Genomic DNA, 17,265 nt, shown 5'->3' on the forward strand with positions numbered 1-17,265 from the left:
GAACAAATCCACCTGTTTGTTCCCCATGTTCCTGGCATTTGTGGACAGGCAGCTAAGCCTGCCACTGGAAGCCCTGGGTTTCCCTGTCCTCTTAGAAGAGTCCCATCCTCGGGCTGGGGTAGGAGTGAGTTCCCTGGTGTTACCTGACCTGCTGATTCTGCAGTTGTCACTTCCAGGACTTGCACTAGTGATTGTCCACCCATCTCCCAGTGACCTTAGTTTAAAGCCTTGCAAAGCAGGTCAGCCATACTGGCCAAGAAGAGCTTCTTTCCCACTGGAGTGAGGTGGAGGCTGTGCCTTCCCAACAAACTGATGCCTCTCTCTCCAAAGTGCAGACTGTGATTGAAGAAGCCAAAGCCTTCATCTGGCACCAAGGCCACAGTTATCTGTTGACTTCTTCAGTACTTATCTCCCTCCTGTGCCTATGACCCATAACCAGAAGGATAGAGGAGAAAACTACCTGCTCCCCCAACTCTCTGAGCTCAGCCCCCCCAAGGCCTGTAGTCACCAATGACCCAGCCAGGATTGCTCTGAGCAAACCTTAAGCTTATTGGAAAAAGTTGGACCTTTTAGTTTACAAACTAATTCTCATGGGGGCAGGGAGGGGAAGGTGGGGGGACTAAGGTATCGTGGGCCTCTCAGATTCAGCACAATCAGGATGAAATATCTTAGGGTCTACAGGAGATTCTAGGTATCCCCATTTGGGCTACCTGGGGCCCATTTTGAAAACTTGGACTACCATGGCTTGGTCAAGTCCACACAGGCAGTCAAAGCTCAAACATAGGAGTCCTGGTCTTAGATAACATCACCATGCAGTTTTCTTTTCAAAGTATTTTTCTCATCCCTCTCTCTGAGCCCTGGGAAAGAGCTTTCCATTCACAATTACTTGAACTAAGCACCTCTCTCTCTTTCTGTCCTGGAGATTCAGATGACTTGAATAAGCTGTTTGCTGAAATCCAGGGGTCATATTCAGTGTGGGGACCCTCCAAGAAGTGCTGAGTGCCCTCACCTCCCTGACATCAAAAAGGAGTTATGGACATTCAGTACCTCTCAGAAGAGCCTTGAGGGATCAGTGTAGTGGGCAAACTGAGTTATGCTAAAGCTTTTGCTATAGTTCAGGCCTTCCCAGAACTAAGCAACAAAATTGAACAGAGGGAGTTCAGTGTGAGTGTATGAGCTTTCTGTGGCACTGGGAGATGTGAGTGCTATGATTGGGCATTGGGCGAGCAAGAGACAGCAGTTTCCCTATAGGGAATGTGGCTGGCACAGTGCCAGGGGATTGGTGCACCATATAAGGAATGCTTGGCACAGAGCCAGAGGACTGGACAAAGTGGGATGAGAGAAATTACAAAAGTGATGGACAAACAAAGGAACACGTGTTGTGTGTTGCCACCCTGGGGAGACAGGAACAACCTTGGACTTCTTGTTTGAACAAGGAGGAATCCAGAACTAACATCCTGCACACCCGGCAGAGGATCTGAGGCTAGTACCACTGAAGGTCGCTGCCGTAATGCCTGAAGGAACTGCTTGTCAGGTCGTATTGCAAGGAAGAATACATGTAATAAGCCTAGAGGTTACTATTAAAAGTTCACTTGATACCAAATTGGATGAGGGGCCATGTCAATCCTTGGGGGTCTCTGATAAAAAGGAATCCTAGGGGCAACAATATTCAGTGTGGGGACCCTTCAAGAAGTGCTAAGTGCCCTTACCTTCCACTGACATCAAAAAGGAGTTATGGGTATTCAGTACCTCTGAAAAGAGCCTTGAGGGATGATATCTTAGGTGTCCAAAACATCTGTGCCTAAACGTCTGATTCAATGAGGACAATTGTCTCTGGTGAACTCCAAAGTTACCTCTACCCATTATCAAACCAGTGGACAGTGTAACTCAGTAGGTAAGATACAGGACAGGAAGTGGGGTCAGAAGACTTAGGTTCTACTACCTTTGACCTACTGTATGACTTTTTGATGTATCATTTCTTCTCTTATAACTTGTGTATTGGGATTGGAGGCACTTGGGACAATGATTTTCCCTTACTATATTCATGTGGACCCCTCTATATACAAAAAATAGCTTCCCTAACTAACCCTTTTTCCTTTCAGTGGGGTTAAAGGGGTTGAGATTACAAAGATAATGAAGATGCTCAGAGGGTTTTGTAATAAGGAATCCTGTAGGTATCCCTGGGGTTTTCAATTCCAAAGACTTTAATAAGCCTTTCTGTTCTCCCTTTGCTCAATATGTCTTGTCACATGTGGCCTGACACCCCAGCCTGGTCTCCCTTAGGAGACATGTATTTGTTGGAGAGCAGAGGGTACTAGATTGTGCCTAAACACTGCCTACGTATTATAAATTGGATCCTAGAATGACAACCAAGCTAAATTTAAATTGTGGGAAGACCTTGCCTAAGAAGGCTGCAGGCTGGTAAATGAACAGCTCTTCTATCCAAATAAATCAAGCTGATTAACTTTATCTTGGAGTCATCTCTGGTTGCTCTTGCCTGTTCCTTTTATTACCCAGTCGAACCACTTGTGATCCTGGGTGAGTGTACAGATGCTCCATCCCAGTGAATGCCTTTTAGAAGTTAGAGTTACTGTTGCTGGCATTTCCATTTAAGAGCCATGATTATATCACACCTAATAGAGTGGTTCTGGAAAACTATCCATTAAAACCTAATCACTACTCCAAACTCATACAAGAACCAAGGAAAACCTTTTCCAAAGTTCAGAAAGAAAGAAACAAATAGATTACTAGATTTTAAAGCTCACATAGTCTGAGTCCTTTGCTTAGTGGTTTCGTCATAAGTCTGCAATTCATGGCTGAACAAGAACATACTGTTCAGAAAGACCTCTTCCTGTCTTTTTAAAGACTCAAAGTGATGGGGAATCCAACAGTTATATTGGATATGTTGTTCCAAGTATTATCTTCCCCATTACATTTTTATTTTTTTATTTTTCTGGCAGCCATTCAATTTGTTGTTGCCTGCTAAATAAAAGCCCCTTTCACTAGCCATAATATTTTCCCTTGTAGAAAATACTGACCCCTACAACAAGCAGCTTGTTACCACCTGCCTCAGCAGTTTTTGTTTTTGATTACAGGAAACAATGAAACAAGAATGAACAAAAGTAAAACCTTCAGGATGAAACCAGGAGGCATCAACTCATGTAGAGCCAACCCAAAATAAAATGTTTTCATTTCATCTTGCTGAACATAAATACCAAAATATATCCTTGGTAGAAGAAAATATTGGTTGGGGATGATATAGATGTAGCTATGCCTAAGTAATACTATGGGTATTTCCTGTTTCTGGGCTCTGCTGCTTGCCACATGGGGCTGGGAGAGAATTTCATCCTGCCCACTCCCCTGCCTCCCATTGCTGTGTGTCAGGGTTTTGGCTGCAGCCGAGGCTGGGGATTTTGACTGGGGTATGTCAGTGCTCCTGCTGGGATTTAAAGTCAGAGGTTCCTGGACAGATGAATCACCACATTTGGGGTCATGAAGGAATTTTACCCCATGGTCAGATTGGCATAGACCTTTGCTAATCTGGGTTTTTTTGCCTTCCCCTGTAGTGGGGGACATGGCTTTCTGCCTGGGATCTCTTAAGTGTATATTAACAGCCGTTTACAGAAATAGGACGTTGGCTGCCATTGTCCTCTTGCTTTAGCTGTGTCAGCTTAGGGTGTTATGTCTTGTGTTGTGTCAGTGTTGACGGTGGCTCTACTAAGGGCCTTGTTACATGGTAATTTTAGGTGGCTTCTGGAACTCTAAACCCTTGGGCTGGCTGCATGTTAATACCTTTAAAGTGGCTTAAAGCACTTGTTATTTGGTTTAACATTATGCCACTCCAGGGCAGGATTATCTCTAGTCCACCTAATATTGCTCCTCTTCCATTAAGGTGTGGCCACTCTCCACAGCTATTCGGCCCAAGTTGAAGTCCTCCAGAATCCCAGGACGCGGTGGCCTCTCCTGAGTCTGTGTGGGGATGCACCGGGGCCAGGCACAGCAACTCTGCCCTGCTCCTCCCCCTGAGCATAGCCAGCAACACTGTCCTGGAGCACTCAGCAGTTGCGGTGCCTCCCAGACTGGCTCACTGCTTCAAATGCATGGGCCGGCCTCAGCTGATGCTCATCCCTCCTGCTGACCCATGGTTGAAACTGCACACAGCCCCGCACCCTGCTGTAGCGCATCTGTCACCTGGTGCTTGTGCTCCCACAACCCAAACACATGCCCTGGAGGGGTTGAGCAGCTGAAGCAGAGTGGAGTATAATGGCTGCAGTGTGGCAGCCTGAGGCTGGTCTCTGCTAACCCTGTACTCTTTCAGTTTATGCAGGGTCTAGCCGCTGGCTATTCCCACCTGGCTCACTTGGCAGCAGCCATGATTGGCAGGTACCTGAACTCCCTGGGGGAGGTATATAGGAACAAGATTTCCTGCCCCTACCAGGCTTGGGGGATGGCTGTAAGTGGCACAACCTCCCCCTGTACTCTGTGCAGCCCCAGCCCAGAGAGGCAGTGCTGAGCTCTGCACTCTGTGCCCAGAGCCACCTGGCTGCTATGGGGGTTTTCAGAGGCTTCAGGAGCCTGCCAACCATGGCCACTGCCAGGTGAGCCAGACAGGGGTAGCTAGAGGCCAGACCCTGCACAGCCCAGCAAAGCACAGGATCAGTGGGAAGTGGCCTCAGGCTACCATACTTCAGCTGCCAGGGCATGTGTCCAGGTCCCGTGAGCCCAATCCTTTTTTCTTCCTCTGGAGCTTGCCTGCCCATGCTGCCACTAGTTGAGCGCTCCCTGAGCTTTGAGGGACCAAATCTTTTTTGGAGCTCAGGCAGTTCCCAGCAGAGAGCTGGTCCTGTCTCTTGTTCCTAGTCCTGCCCCTGCTCACCAAGCCTCTAGTGGCAAGTCACAGCTGTTCAGGTGAAAGAAAGCCAGAGATGGTTTTTCGCCTTAAAGTGTGACTGCTCCACTAAGCTGAACAACACTAAACTGATTAACATTTGTTTGGTTTACAGCATAAGGTATAACAAGACTCTAAAAGATTAGATTATGAGTTTGTATAGAATCATAGAATCATAGAAAATTAGGTTTGGAGGGGACCTCAGGAGGTCATCTAGTCCATCCCCAACTAGATCGTCCCAGCTGGGTCATAAAAACATTTGAGGATGGAGCTTCCACCACCTCTCTGGGTAACCTGTTCCAGTGTTTTACTACCCTCCTAGTGAGAAAGTTCTTCCTAATATCTGACCTAAACTTCCCTTGCTGCAACTTGAGACCATTGTTCCTTTTTCTGTCATCTGCCAACACTGAAAACAGTCCAGCTCCATCATCTTTGGAACAACTCTTCAGGCACTTGAAGGCTGCTATTAAATCCCCTCTCAGTCTCCACTTCTCTAAACTAAATAAGCCCAGTTCCCTCCCCCTCTCCTCATAAGTCATGTCCCCCAGCCCCCACATCATTTTTGTTGCCCTCTGCTGGACTCTTTCCAGTTTCTTCACATCCTTTCTATAGTGGGAGGCCCAAAACTGAACAAAGTACTCTAGATGTGGCCACACCGGTGTGAATAGAGGGGAATAATCACCACCCTTGACCTGGTGGCAACACTTTTACTGATGCAGCCCAGTATGCCATTAGCCTTCTTTGCAACAAAGGCACACTGTTGGCTCATATTCAGCATATTGTCCACTGTATCCCCCAGGTCCTTTTCTGCAGAGCTGCTGCCCAGCCAGTCAGTCCTGGGATTGTTCCATTCTAAGTGCAGACTTTGCACTTGTCCTTGTTGAACTTCATGAGATTTCTTTTGGCTCAATCCTCCATTTTGTCTAGATCACTCTGAATCCTAGCTCAACCCTCCAGCATATCTACTACTCCCCCCAGGTTGGTTTCATCTGCAAACTTGCTGAGGGTGCGCTCTATGCCATCTTCCAGGTGGTTGATGAAGACATTGAACAAAACCAGCCCCAGGACCGACCCCTGGGGCACTCCACTTGATACCGGCTGCCAACTAGACGTTGAGCCATTGATTACTACTCTGTGAGCCTGGTGCTCCAGCCAGTTTTCAGTCCATTCATCCAGCCCATACTTCCTTAGCTTGCCTGCGAGAATTGTAGGAGACCATATTGAAAGCCTTGCTAAAACCAAGGTATACCACATCCACTGGTCTTCCTGCATCCACAGAGGTAGTCAACTTATCATAGAAGGTCAGGCATGACTTGACCTTGGTGAATCCATCCTGACTGTTCCTGATCACCTTCTTCTCCTCCAAGCACTTTGAGATGGATTCCTTGAGGATCTGCTCCATGATTTTTTCCAGGGACTGAGGTAAGGCCGACTGGTCTATAGTTCCCTGGATCTGGGCAAGCAGCAGACTTCCTGAGACAACAGGTCAGGTTGGCAGATGGCTCCCTCCATCCCCTGAAGTAGGGAGTCTCCACCCACCACCACCCGTCACTTCTTCTTGGTGGAGGTTGACTTGATCCTTCCCACCTTGGTGAGGCCTGGCCTGTCCTCCTATACCAATGGAATGTGCTCCTCACCCTCTGTTGCCAAGGCTGCATATCTGTTCTCCAGACAGATAGGATTGATCCTACCTCAGGCAGGAGGTTGGACCATATGACCTATGGAGCTCCCTTTCAGCTCTACTTCTCTGTGATTTCTATGATTTCTACAACTGTTTTGGCTTGGAGGAGGGATTTTGACTCCTTTTAAAAATGAAACAAAGCTAAATTTGGAAATGAAATGTTACTTCAGAATGACAAAAATAAAACATTTCATTTAGAAAATGTTCAGCTGGTACATTTTGCTTTTTTCAGACCATTTCTATCCGTATTTGTTTTTCAGTTGAAGCTGTTAGCCAAATTCAAATTCCTTCTGCAAGTTGCTTCAGACAACCCAAAATTAACTTTTTTCAAGTACTATTTGCCAAAAAAGGATCAGCTGTACTTAAAATCTGTGTAGAATAAAGCAGACATAAATTTTATGCAAAGTTTAAGCAAGGACATATACAGTAAGGTTCCAATATCCTTTCTGATTTGTATTCCCCCCCTGTGTCAAAATACATCCCAGTTACCCATTTGCCTTTCTTGTTACTACACTATGTGGAAGGATTTAAAGGATTTCTCTACAATAGCTCTTAAATCTCCTTGCTGGTTGCCTGCTGCATAGCTGTAGAGTTTAATGTGTCTCCTCTGCCTGGGTGCATTGCTACATCATTTTGCATTTGACCAAATTAAGCTGGTTTGGGTTCTTTGTGCATTGTCTGAATCTAGTGGGAAACATGATGGGGGACAAAGTGCAGATTTCAAAAGACATTGTCAACAAAAGAATGCTCTTGGCTTTGCCCTTGAGAAAGAAGCTTGATGAAAAAAACATTGTGACCTGCTCTGTTATTCTACTTCACATGCTGTAAAGAGAACCCGTCATTCTTAGACCTGAGGAGCATTGGTTCTTATTTTCAGAACTTTGATTGTCTATTAACTGAGCATTAGGAAACAGCTCTGAATGGATGCAAATGGGTCAGTTCACTGAATGGTTTGGCTCAACAGTTTTCAGCCTCAGATTTCTGATGTGGAAGGATATTACCCAGTGCCTAGGGGTAATAGTAGATCTACCACATACCTGGTGTAAAGGGTGGTCCATAGTTCAATGGCGCCAGAAGCATTTCAGGGGAAGACTCAAGCCTTATCATGATTTTGGGAAAAGGAAGGGTTGATGTTAGTCCACATCCTTACTGCCATAACCTGTGCACCAGCTGGCATATTGTGGAATTGAAGTGGGTGCTTCACTCCCTGCCCTCTTGCTGTTTGAAGCAGAAGTAGGCATGAAGGTTTCCTGCATGGTTCAGGTAGAGATCTCTCCACTTCCCACTAAGATCTGACAGACCTGTCATGGGAGAGAGAGGAACAGGAAAGAGCGGATCAACTCAGAACAGGACTTCCCCCTCCTCTCTGCCCACATCCAGCAATGGGGGTGGTTCCTCTTCCCCTCTCTGCAGCTTCTGGTCTACACATACCTGCTGCAGCTGCTCCCACAGCCCTGTGAGAGAGTAATGAGGAGCCCCAAGAGCTGCAGAAGGAGCAGAAATGGGGGTGAGGGGCAGAGCTGACATGGGAGCTGAGAAAGCAGAATTGCTTTGGGGGCTAGAGGGGCAGAATAAATTGCTGAGAAGGGGACATAATTAGACCTTTTTAATCACTGGGCATGGCTTTGTTTCTCTCCCTAACCCCCCAGACCCTGTTTGTCCTGGTTTCACTTTTCCAATGAAGCAAAGGCTGCTTTGTTGTAAATAGGCAAGAATTGTGTAGACCCAACCAAACCTACAGTTGCCTACAGTTGCCTGTAGTAGGGTATCCAGAAGTGTTTTCAGTCATGGACCTGGGAGGCAATGTTAAGTATATCCAGTATGTGCCAGTAATGACATACTGTAATATTAATTTTCTATTTATGCATCAGACAGAAAGGAACAAAATCACCCCTCTTTATTAATGCAAGGAACTGCTTCATTTACGCTCTCATATTTCAAGTGGAAAATTTTGCAAAAACAAAAATTAACAGGACATTCCTAATACTGCAACAACACACCGCAAAACCTATTAGCAAGAGTCAGTCTGTGTGTGAATTGTTATTATGCTGTGCATATGTTTACATCAGTGCAGCTAAAGGATAGGGCTGTCATTGGGATCAGCAGGATAATTCTTTCTTTCCTTCTGTAATATATTTCACTTTCCCGGCTCATCATGAAAGTCCCATCAATTCAACCAGAAGCCAGGGTAGAGATTCACTTTATAGACTAACTAAATCAGAGATGCATAAGCTTTTGTGTGCTTGAGCTCACTTCATTAGATGCTGTGAAAGGACATGCACAGAGGAATCTATCAAACAGAGTGATTTGAATACAAAAGACAGGGAAGGGAAGAAAAGGGAAGGGAAGGGAAGGAGGGACAGTGCTGGGAGAAGCAAACAAGCAATACAACAAAACAAAAACTAGTCCAGATAATGGGATAAAAATTCTGAGTCCCTGTTCAGGTCATACATACTTAGTATAATCCAGTCTGTAAATGATTTAGCATTCAAAGTGGTTTTTAAAGTTTTGTTGTTTACTCTGACGTGAGCTCACAAAAGCTTATGAATTTCTCATTTAATTAGTCCATAAGGTGCACCTGTACCTTGCATTCTGCCTGACTTCAGCCTAATATGGCTAACTACCTCTATCTGCCCATCAGTTCAATGCCTTTCTGAGGAAAACCACTTGGCAGATCTGTTCTTAAAAACAATAATATAATTTGGCAGTTTCTAAAACCGGAGTAAGTCAACTCACGTTCCTGAAAAACAGACCTCGGCAATAACTGAAAGTTCAGCATATCCCACTTGATCACACGGGTCAAATCAAATACTGGGAGAAATTCATAGACTAGATTGGGAATTTTCTGTTAAAATGACCAATTTGTTGAAGCTGAAGCTCTTCTTGGGGAAAAAATTTGTTTTGACAAATCTCCCAATGTAGAAATAAAGAGAAATAGAGGTAAAAATTATTTAAATTGTTGAAACCAGCAGTTTCAATATTTTTAAAAGTAAAAGGTAGCTTTTATCTTGTCTTGACTGATTTCTTGTTTTGAAGGCATCTTCTGTGACTGGGCAAGAAACTAATGCTTGCATTTTTTTACCAAAATGTTATAACTCAGAGCTTGAGTGGCAATGATACCAGGCCACTTCTGCCCTCATTGAAGTCAATGCAGTCACTCAGGAATTTAGATGATAGGTGAGCAAGGGTAAGCCTTAAATATAACTAGATGGGAATTAATTAGACAAGTTTAATGAAGAATGTTTTTTAAGGTTTCTTCAAGCACAGCAAAGTTAGGAACTGTCTTATTCACCATCTGGTGATTCTCAGATCCCAACCAGGTATTAAGAAAAAAGGACATATGACTGGAAGTGACCACTTAGGTCATGAAGACCAACACATTGTAAGACCCTGCAAGACTTCCCTGAGCTCCATCTTAAAACTAGTAAGGGTTTCTTTATTTTTCTTATAGAGCTGTTGAGACCCTCTATCACAGAGCATGCCCCTTTGGGAGGAAGCTATGCCTCAGGACTCCCCAAGAAGCAGCCTTAATCAGTCTCCCTCTCCTGAAGGACCCCCCTGAAGTCACACTTGGCATGGCTTCTCAAGGGACAAGCCTTTGGCTCAAGACCCTGGCTCTTCTTTATCCCTGGCTTTCCCAGAAATCCTTAGCACCCCCACCTCAGACAGCTAATTTTTTTTGGTCAGCTTCTGGAAATGGGGGAGATTTTCTTTTTAAAGCGTGGGGTGTCGGGGGGAGGAGGGGGCAGGAGGAAAGAGGGCAGGGGATCAGACTGCCACTTAGCACAGCAGACCACACAGCTCCAAATGGGCCGTCTTTATTGTGCCACTGCCGTTCTCTTGGTCCTCCCTGAGACCCCTGCTTGCTCTCCATTCTGTCCTCCTTCTGACTCCCCCTTTCTCTCCAGCTCTCCTTCCTCGCTGAAACTCCCTCTCTCACTTCACAGATCTCTCAGAGCCTCTCTCTTTCTCCCAGGACAGCCACACTCTCAATATAGCTGTTACAAAACTGTATTATTACCCTGTGGACAGCACTAACCAAAATGAAAACTTAGTTGGGGGAAAGAAATTAGAGAGCAGGGTCTGTGACCTGCTGTCAGGCCTAGACTCCCTCTGCTCCTGGGGTGAAAAGGGCATATGGGATGAGTATCCTGCTAATGATACTTTTTAAGGGAACTATCTGTATCAACGCATGCTCACACTGAGCCCCCCAAAATATTTCCCATGACAAATGCTGGAGAGAACTCAGCCCCCTTCACCTCTTTTGTCACACCTCTGCATCCCTGATGTTTAAAATCCTTCTTATTTCCAACCTAAATGTATTCATGGCTGGTCTATCTCCATTTGTTCTTGTGTCAACATTGTCCTTGAGCTTAAATAGCTTTTCTCCCTTCTGGTGCATACCCCTCTGATGTACTTAAGGAGAGAATAAGCTCTGAGCTGTCTCCCACTGGAGACACTGCTGCCAGTATAAAGAGGATTCTACCAGTTTCTCTCACAACCCAAAGCTTCAACACAGGACTGGCTGGAAAAAAATGCCAATTATTTTTCATTTGGAAATTTGGAAAGAAAGTGAAAAAAATCAATTTTCCAAAAAACAAAGCCCTAAAGTGCTTCCTTTTTAAAAAGCGTATGCCTAAAAAATACTAAGTTCCAGCAACAGTGTTCCAGTTCCAAAAATCAACAGTCAAATATTTTTACAGTAAATTGAAAACTTTCCCTGAGATGTAATTTTGGATTTTATTGGTAATAAAAGGAAAAAAAAAATGAGTTAAAATAGTTTAAAACCAAATTGCCATTAGTCATTATATTGCAGCTGCGATTGAACTCTCGGTAATCAGTGTGATGGAAATCTTTGCCGTCCATGGAGTTATGCTGACTTACATCCACTGGCCATCATTGATTCATTTTTCTTAAAGAATCTATGTAATTTTGATCAGGCAAGAATGCATTTGAGAAGGCCAAATATCTTTTATTGGACCGTCTGCATGATTAGGATAGACAAAGGCAAGCTTTTGGACATTACACTACCCTCCCTCAGACCTCTCTTGAAGAGGCAGTGGCATTTGTGGGGTGCACCCTATGAAAATTGCCCGTATTGTATAATATAATAAAATGTGAGGGTCCTTTCCATTGCAATTATTGCAAAAACCTACACACATTCTAATATTGGCCCATGCAGGAGGTTAATAGTGCCACTGGCTGAGAAATGGGACACCTTTTAAATGAAGATTTTTAATGAAAAATGTTCCTTTTTAAACAAAATCCATCTTTTTGGCAATGATTTTATTGAAAAATGGGATTTTTTTCCCACACATTTTTACATCTTTGGGTTGCTTCTTAAAACTACAAATTTAGTTGAAAATGGAAATGTTGAAATATAGAGACTGGTCTTTGCATACATGTATACATATATAAACACACACACACACACACACACACACATGCATGCATACGTACATACATACACATGCACGTGTGCGCGCGCGTGTGTGTGTATTATGCAGAAACAAAGGAGCAAAACCATTACAGTCGCAATGAAGAAATCCATACTGAGGTAAATTGGTACATAATATTAGTATCCAGAAGAGAGCCGTTTTGTAAGGGAAGTACATGCATTGTACTAAGTACAGTGTAACTGTGGCAAAGTTATTTTCCTCATGTTTTGGAACAACACTGTAAATAATGGAATAGGGTTTTGGGGAAAATATTTGAATAAAAATGTATAGCAGCTGTCCAGTGGTTTAAAGTGGCATAGCTTCGCCCGAGCCTTGCTGGGGGTTGCAGTGCTGTGAGCCTCAGGCATTGGTGGAGGGAGGGGATTTTGTTTTTACTCCTGTTTTTCTGATTGTCCGTTCAGGCTGGGATTCATTCCCTTATCCGTACATGCACCTCCCTAACTCCTTGTGTCTTAAATTAATATAATATTGATTGGAGGGATTACAGGTCATTCTCATTCTTGCATCCCTCACCACTTCTCTAACACAGCTTCATCTAGGTGAAGTTTGACTGCTTTCAGCTGAGAAGCCCTGTCTGGTTGCTATAGCTACCAGAAGCTTTATTACTCCAAGGGAGAAGGAAAACACAGACTTCAGACTAAAGCCATTTCATGAAAACTTCTCTTGCTTTTGAAAATCTGTAGGTGAGCCCACATTTTCAGTTCAAATTCTCCTTGGACCTAACACCCTGACCCCTGTCTCCAGGTTTAAATGATTTATTAATTGGCTTTCTCTAGTACTCACAGCAAGAGTCCACAAGCACCTCTCACAAATTCCTGAATGCATCCTCACCCTTTCTCTTGATGGAAGGGATGTGAGAGAGAGATGGCACGGAGGTACACAAAGATTATGGCTTCAACTTGAGTGCTCACTCAGAAAGTCTGTGGCAAGGCTGGGAACAAAGTCGATCTATAACCACAAGAATATCCTCCAAAAGTGCAAGTTTAGTCAAAGGTTCTACCAGTGACCTACCATACACTTATTCTGCAGTAAATGAGATCTCCACTGATTTCAGCAGCAGCTGCTGATGCTCAGCACCTCTAAGAACCCAACCCACTGTATCTGGGCACTCAGCATCAATGGCTACTTTTTAAAAAGTGCCATGGAGCTAGATCCAAATCACTTATTGAACAATTAGGTATGATCCTACTGCACTTTGCCTGAGTCCTCAAAAATGTTTAATACAGGATTTGGACACTGTTTTCTGACTTAGTCTGAACGCTAAGATGATGGAGTGTTATGAAATCAGGTGTGTTCACTGGTTTTCAGGAACTTGAGCTACTTTTATATTTCTCAATGAAGGAAACATTTCTTCCAGACCACTGCAGGAATCAGACTCGCCCTGAAGCATGAGTTTGACGACCTTGATCATCTGGGGATGGGACAAAGGGTCTTGTTACATGATCATGTTGAGCGGCTCCTGGAGCGTTTAGCCCCTGGATTGTCCACACTTTAACACTTGAAACTAGTTTTAAGCACTTATTGGGCATATTTGCATTCACTTCTGACTGTGCAGTTGGCATGGGTTGTTTCCAACCCTGTGTTGCCATGGCAATGAGCTACTGTGCTGTAGCATCACTGTTAGTGCTCGCTGATACTACGTCACTGTAGTGATGAGCTACATCACCATAGTTCATTGCTACGGCAACATAGCATCTCATTAGGCAGCTCAAAATTATACCACTCCAGGGCAAGATTATCTGTGATCTGTTCTACTCAGCTTGTGTTACACTAAGGTGTTTACCTTAGTCTAAACACCTCACTTCCCCGCCTCCCCCCACCTTGGCCTGGATTGGCCTCACTGCCCGCCCCACCCCTCCACAGCACCCTAGATCCTGGCTCACTTGCCCCCCCGCCGTTAATTTGTGCCTGCCCCCTCTGTCTGTCCCAGGGGAGCAGGCAGGGAAAAGTTAACCTGCCTGCTTGACACGACTAGTGCTCTCTGGGTGGCTCAGCCCCTAGAATACCAGCAAACCAGCACCCCCAGTAGTGGTGGCTGGACAAGTAGGTTAACCCTCTCAAACCTGCTGCCTTGAGACAGCGAGCCAGGCAGTTGCATGCAGGGGTGGGAGGGAGAAGGGAAGGGGGCCGTGCAGTTGGCAAGCCTGGAATGGGAGGTAGTGGGAGATTCCTACCTTTCAGTCCTCCAGTTCCCTGCTGGCCTGAATGTGTGACTGCTCCAAATTTGAGCTAGCACTAACGCTGATCAGTATTTGTGTGGTCCATAGCAAAAGGTGCAACAAGGCCCAAAGTTTGAGAAGAGAGAGGGGTTACTTGGGTTTTGTAAAATATAATTCCCTTTAGCTCCCTCTTTCCAGATTTGTTTGAATCATCCACAGTTATGACTAGCACAATTATTATAATGATTATTAATTATTTTAATTAAGTAGTTCTAGGGGGACCCAAGCCCTTGGTGATCATATATATTTGGCTATCCAAGCTTTGTGAAAGAAAATAGAATCTGTATGTTACTGGACAAAAGCTGTGATTTGCAGCAAGTTTTTGGAAACAGCTCCAATGCAGAATAAATAAATCAATATATTAAGTCAATAAAGGTATAAGGGAACATGTGAGGTGGCCTTGCTGTTTTGAGGTAACTGTCCCTTGTCCCTCTACTCAGCAAACTCTGCTGAACAGATTTATTAGATTTAATTAACAAGCAAAATAAATAAATAAATAAAAAAGCTGGGAATACATCCAAATTCCAGTTCACAAAATCACTGATCTTTCTTCAAGATTGAGAGAGCAAGTGGGGAACTGACCAGAATATTAAAGGAGAGATCTGTGTGCCAAGAGAACCGTTCCTTCACCAAGCTTGAGTGTCTGCTGTTAGTACCAGGAAGGACTTGTTACAAGCTGGTTGAGGAGTCCCTGCTGAGTTCAGTTTTTTGTTTTGTTTTGTTTTGTTCCACGAAGTTTAAGGCTGGTTGAAACATTTTCATCACAACTTTTATTTTGGTGGGAAATTGGGTTTGGAATTAAACCATTACTTTTGCAAAAAAAAAAAAGTGTCTGTCTTCCACAGAAACGCTGATATCTTTTTCTTGAAAAAGTGGACATACTGACGTTGCTTTTCAGTGAAAAATGTGATTTTTAAAATTCTGAACTACTGTGTTCTTAGAGATATAGGTTTACCATAGCCATGAGATTTTCATGAAGTGCTATTTCGCTTCATAACAGAGGAGACCGTGATGAATCATGATGTACTCTGACCAGGTACCCTAGGCCATAAAGAAGACTGGAAGCATGAGACACCTAAACTATAAGTCCTCTGCTTAGGGCATTAAGCAGGGAGGGAGGAAATCCTATGTACTGGTCACTGATCCCTGGACTGATGCTGTATTTTTGTCATTGGAAACTTTAGGAATAGGTTAGACAAACATTTGCCTGAGATAGTTTAGACAGGGATGGTGCTGCCTTGAAGGGCTGGACTGCATGAGGTTCTGAGGTCTCTTCCTATTTTCTTTTATTCTAAAATTCAGGGATGTTCCTTTCCTGGTTTTGTTCCAGATTATTCACAAGTACAAGCAGCTAGTTGTAAAGTATGGATTCAGATCTGGAAAGAGATGTCTCCAAAGTTCAAGGGTATTTGGAGCTGAGGTTATGTTTTCATCTTGCCTCTATTCCTCACAGATGTTCATTAAATTAATTTTGCAGAAAACACAGCATTTCTCTTAGGGAACAGCAGTGAGAACATTTTATCTTTGACTTCAGCATCTTCAACAAGTCCCTCGGGGAAGAGCACAAGCCAGTTTTATTAAAAATAAAAAACCCTCATGAATAGAGCTAACGCTTTGTCATCTGTATGTAACAGGAGCTGCTGGAGTCACTGAACACACTTCAGAAAGGCGCTTGGGGCGGAGCAGAGCTTAAATAAATGGCTGTAATAAAGACAAGCTATTCCATATAGTGACAGATCCACAGGAGTCATAATGTCACTTCCAGATAAAGCCCGTCTCAGGGCTCAAATGCACAGACAAAAGGAAATTTCACAATCCAGCTAAGTACTACAGTGTGAGGCCTTCATGAAACCATGGCTTCGTGAGGTAGAAGACTATGAAGGTCTGCTCAGTAGAGACTGATCTTCATCCAAACTTCAGACTAGATGCTGATTTTATGTTCAGATTTGGAAAGGTTTCATTTGTCTTTTCTTGATCTTTCCAGATTGAGTTAACAATGGATATGTATGTTTCAAGGGCTGACTCTGCATGTTGGCTAGCAGGAAATACGGGACCTTTCAGAAGAAAGTTTTTGCTCTTGCCATTTTCATCTCACTTTTGCAAATGCAAGAGGCTCAACTAAAACTCTAGGTAAGGTTGCATGGTAGGGCTATGAAAAATTTTGCCGGCTGTTTCATTTCAATACTGTTTTGACTCATTTCAAACTCCAAACAGTGAAATTGAAATGAAATGAAGAGCTTCAAAACAGCCTCAAAATGGAACGAGGGCAACCAAAACGTTTTGGAAGTTTCGAGATGTTTTGAGTTTCAAAGCTCAAGCTGAGCTTAAAGTAAGAAGAGGGAGGCGGAAGAGGGGGGAAGGACTGCTCTTCTATTGGCTGTGTGTAGCTGGCCAGTGACTGTGATCCTTCCCTGAGGTCCCTTCCAATCCCACTGCTCTGGGGGAACGATGCAAAACACACAGAGTCACATTTCATGAGTTTTGAGTATCAGCAGCCTGACATGCAGTTTCCCAAAATCCCCGGTACCTATCTCCTTGAAACTTGGCAGGCTTCATGAACTCAGAAGAGGCTACCATCCCTGCAGGTTTAATCAAGATCAGGCCAGACATGACGAAGTTATAGGCCATTTTGTGCTTCCTCATTATAGCCTATGGGCGAAACGTCAAAACAGTGTCAAAACACTGAAACAGTTTCAACGAAACAAAATGGAACAGTGCCTTCGAAATGAAACAAAACTCAAAACAAAACACTGGCCCACTGAAACGTTGAAATGGAAGTTGAAACAAAATGGTGCTTGTACCCGCCTCCGGTCGACTAGGTGTTCTCGCGCTGCCTTTGCCCGGGCCCAAGGTTTCGTGTGCCCTGGGTTCGCGGGTGAACCCCAGAGGTTACCCCGGCTGGTATCAGGGGGACCCCTGAACTCACCTGTCATGACTTTGATTGAACCTTCAGTGGGGGGTCTTCCCTTGGGGTATCCCCCGGCATCGGCGCATTCCTCGGCGGGTAATCTCGGGGCT

The sequence above is a fragment of the Alligator sinensis genome, unplaced genomic scaffold (genome assembly GCF_000455745.1).
Source record: "Alligator sinensis unplaced genomic scaffold, ASM45574v1 scaffold561_1, whole genome shotgun sequence".
NCBI lineage: Eukaryota > Metazoa > Chordata > Crocodylia > Alligatoridae > Alligator > Alligator sinensis.